General features: G+C 42.2%; 1 protein-coding gene across 2 annotated transcripts in view; it reads right to left on the bottom strand.

The window, feature by feature from the left end:
• Positions 1–23,569, bottom strand: part of NPAT (nuclear protein, coactivator of histone transcription) — a 76,647-nt gene that overhangs the window by 32,001 nt on the left and 21,077 nt on the right. The window lies entirely within an intron of this gene.

Here is a 23,569-nt window from a genome sequence, read left to right as displayed (position 1 = left end):
ATCCCTTCCTCGCACATTACAATATCCCTTCCACGCACATTACAATATCCCTTCCACGCACATTACAATATCCCTTCCACACACATTACAATATCCCTTCCACGCACATTACAATATCCCTTCCACGCACATTACAATATCCCTTCCACGCACATTACAATATCCCTTCCACGCACATTACAATATCCCTTCCACGCACATTACAATATCCCTTCCACGCACATTACAATATCCCTTCCACGCACATTACAATATCCCTTCCACGCACATTACAATATCCCTTCCACGCACATTACAATATCCCTTCCACGCACATTACAATATCCCTTCCGCGCACATTACAATATCCCTTCCACGCACATTACAATATCCCTTCCACGCACATTACAACATCCCTTCCACACACATTACAATATCCCTTCCACACACATTACAATATCCCTTCCACGCACATTACAATATCCCTTCCACGCACATTACAATATCCCTTCCACGCACATTACAATATCCCTTCCACACACATTACAATATCCCTTCCACGCACATTACAATATCCCTTCCACGCACATTACAATATCCCTTCCAAGCACATTACAATATCCCTTCCACACACATTACAATATCCCTTCCACACACATTACAATATCCCTTCCACGCACATTACAATATCCCTTCCACACACATTACAATATCCCTTCCACACACATTACAATATCCCTTCCACACACATTACAATATCCCTTCCACACACATTACAATATCCCTTCCACACACATTACAATATCCCTTCCACACACATTACAATATCCCTTCCACGCACATTACAATATCCCTTCCACGCACATTACAATATCCCTTCCACACACATTACAATATCCCTTCCACACACATTACAATATCCCTTCCACACACATTACAATATCCCTTCCACACACATTACAATATCCCTTCCGCGCACATTACAATATCCCTTCCACGCACATTACAATATCCCTTCCACGCACATTACAATATCCCTTCCACGCACATTACAATATCCCTTCCACACACATTACAATATCCCTTCCGCGCACATTACAATATCCCTTCCACGCACATTACAATATCCCTTCCACGCACATTACAATATCCCTTCCACACACACATTACAATATCCCTTCCACGCACATTACAATATCCCTTCCACGCACATTACAATATCCCTTCCACGCACATTACAATATCCCTTCCACACACATTACAATATCCCTTCCGCGCACATTACAATATCCCTTCCACGCACATTACAATATCCCTTCCACACACATTACAATATCCCTTCCACGCACATTACAATATCCCTTCCACACACATTACAATATCCCTTCCACACACATTACAATATCCCTTCCACGCACATTACAATATCCCTTCCACGCACATTACAATATCCCTTCCGCGCACATTACAATATCCCTTCCACGCACATTACAATATCCCTTCCACGCACATTACAATATCCCTTCCACGCACATTACAATATCCCTTCCACGCACATTACAATATCCCTTCCACGCACATTACAATATCCCTTCCACGCACATTACAATATCCCTTCCGCGCACATTACAATATCCCTTCCACGCACATTACAATATCCCTTCCACGCACATTACAATATCCCTTCCACGCACATTACAATATCCCTTCCACACACATTACAATATCCCTTCCACACACATTACAATATCCCTTCCACGCACATTACAATATCCCTTCCACGCACATTACAATATCCCTTCCACGCACATTACAATATCCCTTCCGCGCACATTACAATATCCCTTCCACGCACATTACAATATCCCTTCCACACACATTACAATATCCCTTCCACACACATTACAATATCCCTTCCACGCACATTACAATATCCCTTCCGCGCACATTACAATATCCCTTCCACACACATTACAATATCCCTTCCACGCACATTACAATATCCCTTCCACACACACATTACAATATCCCTTCCACGCACATTACAATATCCCTTCCACACACATTACAATATCCCTTCCACACACATTACAATATCCCTTCCACGCACATTACAATATCCCTTCCACGCACATTACTATATCCCTTCCACGCACATTACAATATCCCTTCCACGCACATTACAATATCCCTTCACGCACATTACTATCCCTTCCACGCACATTACAATATCCCTTCCACGCACATTACAATATCCCTTCCACGCACATTACAATATCCCTTCCACACACATTACAATATCCCTTCCACACACATTACAATATCCCTTCCACGCACATTACAACATCCCTTCCACGCACATTACAATATCCCTTCCACACACATTACAATATCCCTTCCACGCACATTACAACATCCCTTCCACGCACATTACAATATCCCTTCCACACACAGTACAATATCCCTTCCACGCGCATTACAATATCCCTTCACGCACATTACAATATCCCTTCCACGCACATTACAATATCCCTTCCACGCACATTACAATATCCCTTCCACGCACATTACAATATCCCTTCCACGCACATTACAATATCCCTTCCACGCACATTACAATATCCCTTCCACGCACATTACAATATCCCTTCCACGCACATTACAATATCCCTTCCACGCACATTACAATATCCCTTCCACGCACATTACAATATCCCTTCCACGCACATTACAATATCCCTTCCACGCACATTACAATATCCCTTCCACGCACATTACAATATCCCTTCCGCGCACATTACAATATCCCTTCCACGCACATTACAATATCCCTTCCACGCACACATTACAATATCCCTTCCACGCACATTACAATATCCCTTCCACGCACATTACAATATCCCTTCCACACACATTACAATATCCCTTCCACGCACATTACAATATCCCTTCCACGCACATTACAATATCCCTTCCACGCACATTACAATATCCCTTCCACACACATTACAATATCCCTTCCACGCACATTACAATATCCCTTCCGCACACATTACAATATCCCTTCCACGCACAGTACAATATCCCTTCGCGCACATTACAATATCCCTTCCACACACACATTACAATATCCCTTCCACGCACATTACAATATCCCTTCCACGCACATTACAATATCCCTTCCACACACATTACAATATCCCTTCCACGCACATTACAATATCCCTTCCACGCACATTACAATATCCCTTCCACGCACATTACAATATCCCTTCCACACACATTACAATATCCCTTCCACACACATTACAATATCCCTTCCACGCACATTACAATATCCCTTCCACGCACATTACAATATCCCTTCCACGCACATTACAATATCCCTTCCACGCACATTACAATATCCCTTCCACACACATTACAATATCCCTTCTATCCCTTCCACACACATTACAATATCCCTTCCACGCACATTACAATATCCCTTCCACGCACATTACAATATCCCTTCCACGCACATTACAATATCCCTTCCACGCACATTACAATATCCCTTCCACGCACATTACAATATCCCTTCCACGCACATTACAATATCCCTTCCACGCACATTACAATATCCCTTCCACACACATTACAATATCCCTTCCACACACACATTACAATATCCCTTCCACCCACACATTACAATATCCCTTCCACGCACATTACAATATCCCTTCCACACACATTACAATATCCCTTCCACGCACATTACAATATCCCTTCCACCCACACATTACAATATCCCTTCCACGCACATTACAATATCCCTTCCACGCACATTACAATATCCCTTCCACGCACATTACAATATCCCTTCCACACACATTACAATATCCTTCCACGCACATTACAATATCCCTTCCACGCACATTACAATATCCCTTCCACGCACATTACAATATCCCTTCCACACACACATTACAATATCCCTTCCACACACATTACAATATCCCTTCCACACACATTACAATATCCCTTCCACGCACATTACAATATCCCTTCCACACACATTACAATATCCCTTCCACGCACATTACAATATCCCTTCCGCGCATTACAATATCCCTTCCGCGCATTACAATATCCCTTCCACGCACATTACAATATCCCTTCCACGCACATTACAATATCCCTTCCACGCACATTACAATATCCCTTCCACGCACATTACAATATCCCTTCCACGCACATTACAATATCCTTCCACGCACATTACAATATCCCTTCCACGCACATTACAATATCCCTTCCACGCACATTACAATATCCCTTCCACGCACATTACAATATCCCTTCCACACACATTACAATATCCCTTCCACGCACATTACAATATCCCTTCCACGCACATTACAATATCCCTTCCACACACATTACAATATCCCTTCCACGCACATTACAATATCCCTTCCGCGCACATTACAATATCCCTTCCGCGCACATTACAATATCCCTTCCACGCACATTACAATATCCCTTCCACGCACATTACAATATCCCTTCCACGCACATTACAATATCCCTTCCACACACATTACAATATCCCTTCCACACACATTACAATATCCCTTCCACGCACATTACAATATCCCTTCCACGCACATTACAATATCCCTTCCACGCACATTACAATATCCCTTCCACGCACATTACAATATCCCTTCCACGCACATTACAATATCCCTTCCACGCACATTACAATATCCCTTCCACGCACATTACAACATCCCTTCCACGCACATTACAATATCCCTTCCACGCACATTACAATATCCCTTCCACGCACATTACAATATCCCTTCCACACACACATTACAATATCCCTTCCACGCACATTACAATATCCCTTCCACGCACATTACAATATCCCTTCCACGCACATTACAATATCCCTTCCACACACACATTACAATATCCCTTCCACGCACATTACAATATCCCTTCCACACACACATTACAATATCCCTTCCACGCACATTACAATATCCCTTCCACACACATTACAATATCCCTTCCACGCACATTACAATATCCCTTCCACGCACATTACAATATCCCTTCCACGCACATTACAATATCCCTTCCACGCACATTACAATATCCCTTCCACGCACATTACAATATCCCTTCCACGCACATTACAATATCCCTTCCACACACATTACAATATCCCTTCCACCCACATTACAATATCCCTTCCACGCACATTACAATATCCCTTCCACGCACATTACAACATCCCTTCCACGCACATTACAATATCCCTTCCACGCACATTACAATATCCCTTCCACACACATTACAATATCCCTTCCACACACATTACAATATCCCTTCCACGCACATTACAATATCCCTTCCACGCACATTACAATATCCCTTCCACGCACATTACAATATCCCTTCCACGCACATTACAATATCCCTTCCACGCACATTACAATATCCCTTCCACGCACATTACAATATCCCTTCCACGCACATTACAATATCCCTTCCACACACATTACAATATCCCTTCCACGCACATTACAATATCCCTTCCACGCACATTACAATATCCCTTCCACACACATTACAATATCCCTTCCACGCACATTACAATATCCCTTCCACGCACATTACAATATCCCTTCCGCGCACATTACAACATCCCTTCCACGCACATTACAACATCCCTTCCGCGCACATTACAATATCCCTTCCACGCACATTACAATATCCCTTCCACGCACATTACAATATCCCTTCCACACACATTACAATATCCCTTCCACGCACATTACAATATCCCTTCCACGCACATTACAATATCCCTTCCACGCACATTACAACATCCCTTCCACGCACATTACAATATCCCTTCCACGCACATTACAATATCCCTTCCACACACACATTACAATATCCCTTCCACACACATTACAATATCCCTTCCACACACATTACAATATCCCTTCCACGCACATTACTATATCCCTTCCACGCACATTACAATATCCCTTCCACACACATTACAATATCCCTTCCACGCACATTACAATATCCCTTCCGCGCACATTACAATATCCCTTCCACGCACATTACAATATCCCTTCCACACACACATTACAATATCCCTTCCACGCACATTACAATATCCCTTCCACACACATTACAATATCCCTTCCACGCACATTACAATATCCCTTCCGCGCACATTACAATATCCCTTCCACGCACATTACAATATCCCTTCCACGCACATTACAATATCCCTTCCACACACATTACAATATCCCTTCCACGCACATTACAATATCCCTTCCACGCACATTACAATATCCCTTCCACACACATTACAATATCCCTTCCACGCACATTACAATATCCCTTCCACGCACAGTACAATATCCCTTCCACACACATTACAATATCCCTTCCACACACATTACAATATCCCTTCCACACACATTACAATATCCCTTCCACACACATTACAATATCCCTTCCACACACATTACAATATCCCTTCCACACACATTACAATATCCCTTCCACACACATTACAATATCCCTTCCACACACATTACAATATCCCTTCCACACACATTACACTATCCCTTCCACACACATTACAATATCCCTTCCACGCACAGTACAATATCCCTTCCGCGCACATTACAATATCCCTTCCACACACATTACAATATCCCTTCCACGCACAGTACAATATCCCTTCCACGCACAGTACAATATCCCTTCCACGCACATTACAATATCCCTTCCACACACATTACAATATCCCTTCCACACACATTACAATATCCCTTCCACGCACATTACAATATCCCTTCCACGCACATTACAATATCCCTTCCACGCACATTACAATATCCCTTCCACGCACATTACAATATCCCTTCCACACACATTACAATATCCCTTCCACGCACATTACAATATCCCTTCCACACACATTACAATATCCCTTCCACACACATTACAATATCCCTTCCACGCACATTACAATATCCCTTCCACGCACATTACTATATCCCTTCCACGCACATTACAATATCCCTTCCACGCACATTACAATATCCCTTCCACGCACATTACAACATCCCTTCCACGCACATTACAATATCCCTTCCACGCACATTACAATATCCCTTCCACGCACATTACAATATCCCTTCCACGCACATTACTATATCCCTTCCACGCACATTACAATATCCCTTCCACACACATTACAACATCCCTTCCACGCACATTACAATATCCCTTCCACGCACATTACAATATCCCTTCCACGCACATTACAATATCCCTTCCACACACATTACAATATCCCTTCCACGCACATTACAATATCCCTTCCACGCACATTACAATATCCCTTCCACGCACATTACAATATCCCTTCCACGCACAGTACAATATCCCTTCCACGCACATTACAATATCCCTTCCACACACATTACAATATCCCTTCCACGCACATTACAATATCCCTTCCACGCACATTACAATATCCCTTCCACGCACATTACAATATCCCTTCCACGCACATTACAATATCCCTTCCACACACATTACAATATCCCTTCCACGCACATTACAACATCCCTTCCACGCACATTACAATATCCCTTCCACGCACATTACAATATCCCTTCCACGCACATTACAATATCCCTTCCACGCACATTACAATATCCCTTCCACACACATTACAATATCCCTTCCACGCACATTACAATATCCCTTCCACACACATTACAATATCCCTTCCACGCACATTACAATATCCCTTCCACGCACATTACAATATCCCTTCCACACACATTACAATATCCCTTCCACGCACATTACAATATCCCTTCCACGCACATTACAATATCCCTTCCACACACATTACAATATCCCTTCCACGCACATTACAATATCCCTTCCACGCACATTACAATATCCCTTCCACGCACATTACAATATCCCTTCCACACACATTACAATATCCCTTCCACGCACATTACAATATCCCTTCCACACACATTACAATATCCCTTCCACGCACATTACAATATCCCTTCGCGCACATTACAATATCCCTTCCACGCACATTACAATATCCCTTCCACGCACATTACAATATCCCTTCCACGCACATTACAATATCCCTTCCACACACATTACAATATCCCTTCCACACACATTACAATATCCCTTCCACACACATTACAATATCCCTTCCACACACACATTACAATATCCCTTCCACACACATTACAATATCCCTTCCACGCACATTACAATATCCCTTCCACGCACATTACTATATCCCTTCCACGCACATTACAATATCCCTTCCACGCACATTACAATATCCCTTCCACGCACATTACTATATCCCTTCCACGCACATTACAATATCCCTTCCACGCACATTACAATATCCCTTCCACGCACATTACAATATCCCTTCCACACACATTACAATATCCCTTCCACGCACATTACAATATCCCTTCCACGCACATTACAATATCCCTTCCACGCACATTACAATATCCCTTCACACACATTACAATATCCCTTCCACACACATTACAATATCCCTTCCACACACATTACAATATCCCTTCCACGCACATTACAATATCCCTTCCACGCACATTACAATATCCCTTCCACACACATTACAACATCCCTTCCACGCACATTACAACATCCCTTCCACGCACATTACAATATCCCTTCCACACACAGTACAATATCCCTTCCACACACATTACAATATCCCTTCCACACACATTACAATATCCCTTCCACGCACATTACAATATCCCTTCGCGCACATTACAATATCCCTTCCACGCACATTACAATATCCCTTCCACGCACACATTACAATATCCCTTCCACGCACATTACAATATCCCTTCCACGCACATTACAATATCCCTTCCACACACATTACAATATCCCTTCCACGCACATTACAATATCCCTTCCACGCACATTACAATATCCCTTCCACGCACATTACAATATCCCTTCCACACACATTACAATATCCCTTCCACGCACATTACAATATCCCTTCCGCACACATTACAATATCCCTTCCACGCACATTACAATATCCCTTCCACGCACATTACAATATCCCTTCCACGCACATTACAATAATATCCCTTCCACACACACATTACAATATCCCTTCCACGCACATTACAATATCCCTTCCACGCACATTACAATATCCCTTCCACGCACATTACAATATCCCTTCCACGCACATTACAATATCCCTTCCACGCACATTACAATATCCCTTCCACGCACATTACAATATCCCTTCCACGCACATTACAATATCCCTTCCACACACATTACAATATCCCTTCCACGCACATTACAATATCCCTTCCACGCACATTACAATATCCCTTCCACGCACATTACAATATCCCTTCCACGCACATTACAATATCCCTTCCACACACATTACAATATCCCTTCTATCCCTTCCACACACATTACAATATCCCTTCCACGCACATTACAATATCCCTTCCACGCACATTACAATATCCCTTCCACGCACATTACAATATCCCTTCCACGCACATTACAATATCCCTTCCACGCACATTACAATATCCCTTCCACGCACATTACAATATCCCTTCCACGCACATTACAATATCCCTTCCACGCACATTACAATATCCCTTCCACGCACATTACAATATCCCTTCCACGCACATTACAATATCCCTTCCACGCACATTACAATATCCCTTCCACACACACATTACAATATCCCTTCCACACACATTACAATATCCCTTCCACACACACATTACAATATCCCTTCCACACACATTACAATATCCCTTCCACACACATTACAATATCCCTTCCACGCACATTACAATATCCCTTCCACACACATTACAATATCCCTTCCACGCACATTACAATATCCCTTCCGCGCATTACAATATCCCTTCCGCGCATTACAATATCCCTTCCACGCACATTACAATATCCCTTCCACGCACATTACAATATCCCTTCCACGCACATTACAATATCCCTTCCACGCACATTACAATATCCCTTCCACGCACATTACAATATCCCTTCCACGCACATTACAATATCCCTTCCACGCACATTACAATATCCCTTCCACGCACATTACAATATCCCTTCCACGCACATTACAATATCCCTTCCACGCACATTACAATATCCCTTCCACGCACATTACAATATCCCTTCCACGCACATTACAATATCCCTTCCACGCACATTACAATATCCCTTCCACGCACATTACAATATCCCTTCCACGCACATTACAATATCCCTTCCGCGCACATTACAATATCCCTTCCGCGCACATTACAATATCCCTTCCACGCACATTACAATATCCCTTCCACGCACATTACAATATCCCTTCCGCGCACATTACAATATCCCTTCCGCGCACATTACAATATCCCTTCCACGCACATTACAATATCCCTTCCACGCACATTACAATATCCCTTCCACACACATTACAATATCCCTTCCACACACATTACAATATCCCTTCCACGCACATTACAATATCCCTTCCACGCACATTACAATATCCCTTCCACGCACATTACAATATCCCTTCCACGCACATTACAATATCCCTTCCACGCACATTACAATATCCCTTCCACGCACATTACAATATCCCTTCCACACACACATTACAATATCCCTTCCACGCACATTACAATATCCCTTCCACACACATTACAATATCCCTTCCACACACATTACAATATCCCTTCCACGCACATTACAATATCCCTTCCACGCACATTACAATATCCCTTCCACGCACATTACAATATCCCTTCCACGCACATTACAATATCCCTTCCACACACATTACAATATCCCTTCCACGCACATTACAATATCCCTTCCACACACATTACAATATCCCTTCCACGCACATTACAATATCCCTTCCACGCACATTACAATATCCCTTCCGCGCACATTACAATATCCCTTCCACACACATTACAATATCCCTTCCACGCACATTACAATATCCCTTCCACTCACATTACAATATCCCTTCCACGCACATTACAATATCCCTTCCGCACACATTACAATATCCCTTCCACGCACATTACAATATCCCTTCCACGCACATTACAATATCCCTTCCACGCACATTACAATATCCCTTCCACGCACATTACAATATCCCTTCCACACACATTACAATATCCCTTCCACACACATTACAATATCCCTTCCACACACATTACAATATCCCTTCCACGCACATTACAATATCCCTTCCACGCACATTACAATATCCCTTCCGCACACATTACAATATCCCTTCCACGCACATTACAATATCCCTTCCACTCACATTACAATATCCCTTCCACACACATTACAATATCCCTTCCACGCACATTACAATATCCCTTCCACACACATTACAATATCCCTTCCACGCACATTACAATATCCCTTCCACACACATTACAATATCCCTTCCACGCACATTACAATATCCCTTCCACGCACATTACAATATCCCTTCCACGCACATTACAACATCCCTTCCACGCACATTACAATATCCCTTCCACGCACATTACAATATCCCTTCCACACACATTACAATATCCCTTCCACGCACATTACAATATCCCTTCCACGCACATTACAATATCCCTTCCACACACATTACAATATCCCTTCCACGCACATTACAATATCCCTTCCACGCACATTACAATATCCCTTCCACACACATTACAATATCCCTTCCACACACATTACAATATCCCTTCCACGCACATTACAATATCCCTTCCACACACATTACAATATCCCTTCCACACACATTACAATATCCCTTCCACGCACATTACAACATCCCTTCCACGCACATTACAATATCCCTTCCACACACATTACAATATCCCTTCCACACACACATTACAATATCCCTTCCACGCACATTACAATATCCCTTCCACGCACATTACAATATCCCTTCCACACACACATTACAATATCCCTTCCACGCACATTACAATATCCCTTCCACGCACATTACAATATCCCTTCCACACACATTACAATATCCCTTCCACGCACATTACAATATCCCTTCCACACACATTACAATATCCCTTCCACACACACATTACTATATCCCTTCCACACACATTACTATATCCCTTCCACACACATTACAATATCCCTTCCACACACATTACAATATCCCTTCCACGCACATTACTATATCCCTTCCACGCACATTACAATATCCCTTCCACACACATTACAATATCCCTTCCACGCACATTACAATATCCCTTCCACACACATTACAATATCCCTTCCACGCACATTACAATATCCCTTCCACGCACATTACAATATCCCTTCCACGCACATTACAATATCCCTTCCACGCACATTACAACATCCCTTCCACGCACATTACAATATCCCTTCCACGCACATTACAATATCCCTTCCACACACACATTACAATATCCCTTCCACACACATTACAATATCCCTTCCACACACATTACAATATCCCTTCCACGCACATTACTATATCCCTTCCACGCACATTACAATATCCCTTCCACACACATTACAATATCCCTTCCACGCACATTACAATATCCCTTCCACGCACATTACAATATCCCTTCCGCGCACATTACAATATCCCTTCCACGCACATTACAATATCCCTTCCACACACATTACAATATCCCTTCCACGCACATTACAATATCCCTTCCACACACATTACAATATCCCTTCCACGCACATTACAATATCCCTTCCACGCACATTACAATATCCCTTCCACGCACATTACAATATCCCTTCCACGCACATTACAATATCCCTTCCACACACATTACAATATCCCTTCCACGCACATTACAATATCCCTTCCACGCACATTACAATATCCCTTCCACACACATTACAATATCCCTTCCACGCACATTACAATATCCCTTCCACGCACATTACAATATCCCTTCCACACACATTACAATATCCCTTCCACACACATTACAATATCCCTTCCACACACATTACAATATCCCTTCCACACACATTACAATATCCCTTCCACACACATTACAATATCCCTTCCACACACATTACAATATCCCTTCCACACACATTACAATATCCCTTCCACACACATTACAATATCCCTTCCACACACATTACACTATCCCTTCCACACACATTACAATATCCCTTCCACGCACAGTACAATATCCCTTCCGCGCACATTACAATATCCCTTCCACACACATTACAATAACGCACAGTACAATATCCCTTCCACGCACAGTACAATATCCCTTCCACGCACATTACAATATCCCTTCCACACACATTACAATATCCCTTCCACACACATTACAATATCCCTTCCACGCACATTACAATATCCCTTCCACGCACATTACAATATCCCTTCCACGCACATTACAATATCCCTTCCACACACATTACAATATCCCTTCCACGCACATTACAATATCCCTTCCACACACATTACAATATCCCTTCCACGCACATTACAATATCCCTTCCACGCACATTACAATATCCCTTCCACACACATTACAATATCCCTTCCACGCACATTACAATATCCCTTCCACACACATTACAATATCCCTTCCACACACATTACAATATCCCTTCCACGCACATTACAATATCCCTTCCACCCACATTACAATATCCCTTCCACGCACATTACAATATCCCTTCCACGCACATTACAATATCCTTCCACGCACATTACAATATCCCTTCCACACACATTACAATATCCCTTCCACGCACATTACAATATCCCTTCCAGGCACATTACAATATCCCTTCCACGCACATTACAATATCCCTTCCACACACATTACAATATCCCTTCCACACACATTACAATATCCCTTCCACGCACATTACAATATCCCTTCCACACACATTACAATATCCCTTCCACGCACATTACAATATCCCTTCCACACACATTACAATATCCCTTCCACGCACATTACAATATCCTTCCACACACATTACAATATCCCTTCCACGCACATTACAATATCCCTTCCACGCACATTACAACATCCCTTCCACGCACATTACAATATCCCTTCCACGCACATTACAATATCCCTTCCACACACATTACAATATCCCTTCCACACACATTACAATATCCCTTCCACGCACATTACAATATCCCTTCCACGCACATTACAATATCCCTTCCACACACATTACAATATCCCTTCCACACACATTACAATATCCCTTCCACGCACATTACAATATCCCTTCCGCGCACATTACAATATCCCTTCCGCGCACATTACAATATCCCTTCCACGCACATTACAATATCCCTTCCACACACATTACAATATCCCTTCCACGCACATTACAATATCCCTTCCACGCACATTACAATATCCCTTCCACACACACATTACAATATCCCTTCCACACACATTACAATATCCCTTCCACGCACATTACAACATCCCTTCCACACACATTACAATATCCCTTCCACGCACATTACAATATCCTTCCACACACATTACAATATCCCTTCCACGCACATTACAATATCCCTTCCGCGCACATTACAATATCCCTTCCACGCACATTACAATATCCCTTCCACACACATTACAATATCCCTTCCACACACATTACAATATCCTTCCACACACATTACAATATCCCTTCCACGCACATTACAATATCCCTTCCACGCACATTACAATATCCCTTCCACGCACATTACAATATCCCTTCCACGCACATTACAATATCCCTTCCACACACATTACAATATCCCTTCCACACACATTACAATATCCCTTCCGCGCACATTACAATATCCCTTCCGCGCACATTACAATATCCCTTCCACGCACATTACAATATCCCTTCCACACACACATTACAATATCCCTTCCACGCACATTACAATATCCTTCCACGCACATTACAATATCCCTTCCACGCACATTACAATATCCCTTCCACACACATTACAATATCCCTTCCACACACATTACAATATCCCTTCCACACACATTACAATATCCCTTCCACGCACATTACAATATCCCTTCCACGCACATTACAATATCCCTTCCACGCACATTACAATATCCCTTCCACGCACATTACAATATCCCTTCCACGCACATTACAATATCCCTTCCACGCACATTACAATATCCCTTCCACGCACATTACAATATCCCTTCCACACACATTACAATATCCCTTCCACGCACATTACAATATCCTTCCACACACACATTACAATATCCCTTCCACGCACATTACAATATCCTTCCACGCACATTACAATATCCCTTCCACACACATTACAATATCCCTTCCACACACATTACAATATCCCTTCCACACACATTACAATATCCCTTCCACACACATTACAATATCCCTTCCGCGCACATTACAATATCCCTTCCGCACACATTACAATATCCCTTCCACGCACATTACAATATCCTTCCACACACATTACAATATCCCTTCCACGCACATTACAATATCCCTTCCGCACACATTACAATATCCCTTCCACACACATTACAATATTCCTTCCACACACATTACAATATCCCTTCCACCCACATTACAATATCCCTTCCACACACATTACAATATCCCTTCCACGCACATTACAATATCCCTTCCACGCACATTACAATATCCCTTCCACGCACATTACAATATCCCTTCCACGCACATTACAATATCCCTTCCACACACATTACAATATCCCTTCCACACACACATTACAATATCCCTTCCGCGCACATTACAATATCCCTTCCACACACACATTACAATATCCCTTCCGCGCACATTACAATATCCCTTCCGCACACATTACAATATCCCTTCGCGCACATTACAATATCCCTTCCGCACACATTACAATATCCCTTCCACGCACATTACAATATCCCTTCCACGCACATTACAATATCCCTTCCACGCACATTACAATATCCCTTCCACGCACATTACAATATCCCTTCCACGCACATTACAATATCCCTTCCACACACATTACAATATCCCTTCCACGCACATTACAATATCCCTTCCACGCACATTACAATATCCCTTCCACGCACATTACAATATCCCTTCCGCGCACATTACAATATCCCTTCCACGCACATTACAATATCCCTTCCACGCACATTACAATATCCCTTCCGCGCACATTACAATATCCCTTCCACGCACATTACAATATCCCTTCCACACACATTACAATATCCCTTCCACACACATTACAATATCCCTTCCACACACATTACAATATCCCTTCCACACACACATTACAATATCCCTTCCACGCACATTACTATATCCTTCCACGCACATTACAATATCCCTTCCACGCACATTACAATATCCCTTCCACACACATTACAATATCCCTTCCACGCACATTACAATATCCCTTCCACACACATTACAATATCCCTTCCACGCACATTACAATATCCCTTCCACACACATTACAATATCCCTTCCACACACATTACAATATCCCTTCCGCGCACATTACAATATCCCTTCCACACACATTACAATATCCCTTCCACGCACATTACAATATCCCTTCCACGCACATTACAATATCCCTTCCACGCACATTACAATATCCCTTCCACGCACATTACAATATCCTTCCGCGCACATTACAATATCCCTTCCACACACATTACAATATCCCTTCCACGCACATTACAATATCCCTTCCACACACATTACAATATCCCTTCCGCGCACATTACAATATCCCTTCCACGCACATTACAATATCCCTTCCACGCACATTACAATATCCCTTCCACGCACATTACAATATCCCTTCCACGCACATTACAATATCCCTTCCACGCACATTACAATATCCCTTCCACGCACATTACAATATCCCTTCCACACACATTACAATATCCCTTCCACACACATTACAATATCCCTTCCACACACACATTACAATATCCCTTCCACGCACATTACAATATCCCTTCCGCGCACATTACAATATCCCTTCCACGCACACATTACAATATCCCTTCCACACACATTACAATATCCTTCCACACACATTACAATATCCCTTCCACACACATTACAATATCCCTTCCACACACATTACAATATCCCTTCCACGCACATTACAATATCCTTCCACACACACATTACAATATCCCTTCCACACACATTACAATATCCCTTCCACGCACATTACAATATCCCTTCCACACACATTACAATATCCCTTCCACACACATTACAATATCCCTTCCACACACATTACAATATCCCTTCCACGCACATTACAATATCCCTTCCACACACATTACAATATCCCTTCCACACACATTACAATATCCCTTCCACGCACATTACAATATCCCTTCCACACACATTACAATATCCCTTCCACACACATTACAATATCCCTTCCACACACACATTACAATATCCCTTCCACACACATTACAATATCCCTTCCACACACACATTACAATATCCCTTCCGCGCACATTACAATATCCCTTCCACGCACATTACAATATCCCTTCCACGCACATTACAATATCCCTTCCACGCACATTACAATATCCCTTCCACGCACATTACAATATCCCTTCCACGCACATTACAATATCCCTTCCACACACATTACAATATCCCTTCCACGCACATTACAATATCCCTTCCACGCACATTACAATATCCCTTCCACACACATTACAATATCCCTTCCACACACATTACAATATCCCTTCCGCGCACATTACAATATCCCTTCCACGCACATTACAATATCCCTTCCACGCACATTACAATATCCCTTCCACACACATTACAATATCCCTTCCACACACATTACAATATCCCTTCACACACACATTACAATATCCCTTCCACGCACATTACAATATCCCTTCCACACACATTACAATATCCCTTCCACGCACATTACAATATCCTTCCACACACATTACAATATCCCTTCCACACACATTACAACATCCCTTCCACACACATTACAATATCCCTTCCACACACACATTACAATATCCCTTCCGCGCACATTACAATATCCCTTCCACACACATTACAACATCCCTTCCACACACACATTACAATATCCCTTCCACGCACATTACAATATCCCTTCCACACACACATTACAATATCCCTTCCACACACATTACAATATCCCTTCCACACACACATTACAATATCCCTTCCACGCACATTACAATATCCCTTCCACACACATTACAATATCCCTTCCACGCACATTACAATATCCCTTCCACACACATTACAATATCCCTTCCACACACATTACAACATCCCTTCCACACACATTACAATATCCCTTCCACACACACATTACAATATCCCTTCCGCGCACATTACAATATCCCTTCCACGCACATTACAATATCCCTTCCACACACATTACAATATCCCTTCCACGCACATTACAATATCCCTTCCACGCACATTACAATATCCCTTCCACGCACATTACAATATCCCTTCCACGCACATTACAATATCCCTTCCACGCACATTACAATATCCCTTCCACACACACATTACAATATCCCTTCCACGCACATTACAATATCCCTTCCACGCACATTACAATATCCCTTCCACGCACATTACAATATCCCTTCCACGCACATTACAATATCCTTCCACACACATTACAATATCCCTTCCACGCACATTACAATATCCCTTCCACACACACATTACAATATCCCTTCCACGCACATTACAATATCCCTTCCACACACATTACAATATCCCTTCCACACACATTACAATATCCCTTCCACACACATTACAATATCCCTTCCACGCACATTACAATATCCCTTCCACACACATTACAATATCCCTTCCACACACATTACAATATCCCTTCCACGCACATTACAATATCCCTTCCACACACACATTACAATATCCCTTCCACGCACATTACAATATCCCTTCCACACACATTACAATATCCCTTCCACGCACATTACAATATCCCTTCCACGCACATTACAATATCCCTTCCACGCACATTACAATATCCCTTCCACACACATTACAATATCCCTTCCACGCACATTACAATATCCCTTCCACACACACATTACAATATCCCTTCCACGCACATTACAATATCCCTTCCACACACATTACAATATCCCTTCCACACACATTACAACATCCCTTCCACACACATTACAATATCCCTTCCACACACACATTACAATATCCCTTCCGCGCACATTACAATATCCCTTCCACACACATTACAATATCCCTTCCACGCACATTACAATATCCCTTCCACACACATTACAATATCCCTTCCACACACATTACAATATCCCTTCCACACACATTACAACATCCCTTCCACACACATTACAACATCCCTTCCACGCACATTACAATATCCCTTCCACGCACATTACAATATCCCTTCCACACACATTACAATATCCCTTCCACGCACATTACAATATCCCTTCCACGCACATTACAATATCCCTTCCACACACACATTACAATATCCCTTCCACGCACATTACAATATCCCTTCCACCCACATTACAATATCCCTTCCACGCACATTACAATATCCCTTCCGCGCACATTACAATATCCCTTCCACGCACATTACAATATCCCTTCCGCGCACATTACAATATCCCTTCCACGCACATTACAATATCCCTTCCACGCACATTACAATATCCCTTCCACGCACATTACAATATCCCTTCCACGCACATTACAATATCCCTTCCACACACATTACAATATCCCTTCCACGCACATTACAATATCCCTTCCGCGCACATTACAATATCCCTTCCACGCACATTACAATATCCCTTCCACGCACATTACAATATCCTTCCACGCACATTACAATATCCCTTCCACGCACATTACAATATCCCTTCCACACACATTACAATATCCCTTCCACGCACATTACAATATCCCTTCCACGCACATTACAATATCCCTTCCACACACATTACAATATCCCTTCCACGCACATTACAATATCCCTTCCACGCACATTACTATATCCCTTCCACGCACATTACAATATCCCTTCCACACACATTACAATATCCCTTCCACGCACATTACAATATCCTTCCACGCACATTACAATATCCCTTCCACGCACATTACAATATCCCTTCCACGCACATTACAATATCCCTTCCACGCACATTACAATATCCCTTCCACACACATTACAATATCCCTTCCACGCACATTACATATCCCTTCCACGCACATTACAATATCCCTTCCACACACATTACAATATCCCTTCCACGCACATTACAATATCCCTTCCACCACACATTACAATATCCCTTCACGCACATTACAATATCCCTTCCACGCACATTACAATATCCCTTCCGCACACATTACAATATCCCTTCCACACATTACAATATCCTTCACACACATTACATATCCCTTCCACGCACATTACAATATCCTTCACACACATTACAATATCCCTTCCGCACACATTACAATATCCCTTCCAACACTTACAATATCCCTTCACGCACATTACAATATCCCTTCCACACACAGTACAATATCCCTTCCACACACACATTACAATATCCCTTCCACACACACATTACAATATCCCTTCCACACACACATTACAATATCCCTTCCACACACACATTACAATATCCCTTCCACACACATTACAATATCCCTTCCACACACATTACAATATCCCTTCCACGCACATTACAATATCCCTTCCGCGCACATTACAATATCCTTCACGCACATTACAATATCCCTTCCACACACATTACAATATCCCTTCCACGCACATTACAATATCCCTTCCACACACACATTACAATATCCCTCCGCGCACATTACAATATCCTTCCACGCACATTACAATATCCTTCCACACACATTACAATATCCCTTCCACGCACATTACAATATCCCTTCCACGCACATTACAATATCCCTTCCACGCACATTACAATATCCCTTCCACACACATTACAATATCCCTTCCACGCACATTACAATATCCCTTCCACGCACATTACAATATCCCTTCCGCACACATTACAATATCCCTTCCACACACATTACAATATCCCTTCCACACACATTACAATATCCCTTCCACGCACATTACTATATCCCTTCCACACACATTACAATATCCCTTCCACGCACATTACAATATCCCTTCCACACACATTACAATATCCCTTCCACACACATTACAATATCCCTTCCACGCACATTACAATATCCCTTCCACACACATTACAATATCCCTTCCACACACATTACAATATCCCTTCCACACACATTACAATATCCCTTCCACGCACATTACAATATCCCTTCCACGCACATTACAACATCCCTTCCACACACATTACAATATCCCTTCCACACACATTACAATATCCCTTCCACGCACATTACTATATCCCTTCCACACACATTACAATATCCCTTCCACACACATTACAATATCCCTTCCACGCACATTACAATATCCCTTCCACGCACATTACAATATCCCTTCCACACACATTACAATATCCCTTCCACACACATTACAATATCCCTTCCACGCACATTACAATATCCCTTCCACACACATTACAATATCCCTTCCACGCACATTACTATATCCCTTCCACACACATTACAATATCCCTTCCACGCACATTACAATATCCCTTCCACACACATTACAATATCCCTTCCACGCACATTACAATATCCCTTCCACGCACATTACAATATCCCTTCCACGCACATTACAATATCCCTTCCACGCACATTACAATATCCCTTCCACACACATTACAATATCCCTTCCACACACATTACAATATCCCTTCCACGCACATTACAATATCCCTTCCACACACATTACAATATCCCTTCCACGCACATTACAATATCCCTTCCACGCACATTACAATATCCCTTCCGCGCACATTACAATATCCCTTCCACACACATTACAATATCCCTTCCACACACATTACAATATCCCTTCCACGCACATTACAATATCCCTTCCACACACATTACAATATCCCTTCCACGCACATTACAATATCCCTTCCACTTACAGTACAATATCCCTTCCACGCACATTACAATATCCCTTCCACGCACATTACAATATCCCTTCCACACACATTACAATATCCCTTCCACACACATTACAATATCCCTTCCACACACATTACAATATCCCTTCCACGCACATTACAATATCCCTTCCACACACATTACAATATCCCTTCCACGCACATTACAATATCCCTTCCACTTACAGTACAATATCCCTTCCGCGCACATTACAATATCCCTTCCACACACATTACTGGTCTCCACGAATAATCAATATTCTTTTCTAAACACGAGCACAGGATTAAAGCAGCGTAACGAAAAGTTGGCCGTTATATGAACCGTTCAGTTACAATGTTATCCCTTATTCTCAGAGATCTTTATATGTACTCATACATACACAGATGCGTAAATACACAATACTTATTATTTGCCCAAGCCTATAGCAAGAACTAACTGCTGGGTTTGTAAAACTTTTCCAGCTTGCAATAGTTTAAAGTAACTACGTTTTCATACTTGATGATGGTATGATTTTGCTATACTGCATGACCACTTTTGGTACCCTGGCATAGAAAAACAGCCAAACAGGTGTCTGTAACCCTCAGGTGCAACAAGAAAACGCTGGGTGACTCCTCAATGGTGTTGAATATTTGTTATGATTTTCCCCCATTTCAGTGCACGCGCACCTTTGTTGCCAGCTCCAAAACGTTGATAAATCATAAAAAATATTCAGCATTAATGGAGGAGTCTCCCACCGGTTTTGTGTTCTGGTATAGTCTGTGGCTGGGCGTAGCACAGCTGGCAGCACGCAAAGTGATTTGAACTTGACCCATGATGGAATGCGTTTCTTCTCTATTTTTCTGACACTCTGAGGTGCCCGGTCACTATTTAGCCTGCTCTGGGCAGACGGAATTCACACCGTTTCTGTGTCATTTATTCCCATTGCAATGCACCTCAAAAAGACTTGTGGAATTATCCAAAGATTATGAACAAACTACATGTAGTTCTGAACTCGCTGGTCCATTATAGGATAGACCCAGCGGTTAACAATTCTGTGTTTAAATTTATACCTACAAGCTTCACAGATCAGTCGGGTCTCATTATAAAACGCACGAAGAACTAAAGCTATCCTGAAAATGTGCAATTAAATGGTGAGATCTGCCCCCTTCTAATATTTACA

Source organism: Ascaphus truei, chromosome 3 (assembly GCF_040206685.1).
Source record: "Ascaphus truei isolate aAscTru1 chromosome 3, aAscTru1.hap1, whole genome shotgun sequence".
Classification (NCBI taxonomy): domain Eukaryota; kingdom Metazoa; phylum Chordata; class Amphibia; order Anura; family Ascaphidae; genus Ascaphus; species Ascaphus truei.
This window is presented reverse-complemented; position numbering and strand designations above follow the sequence as displayed.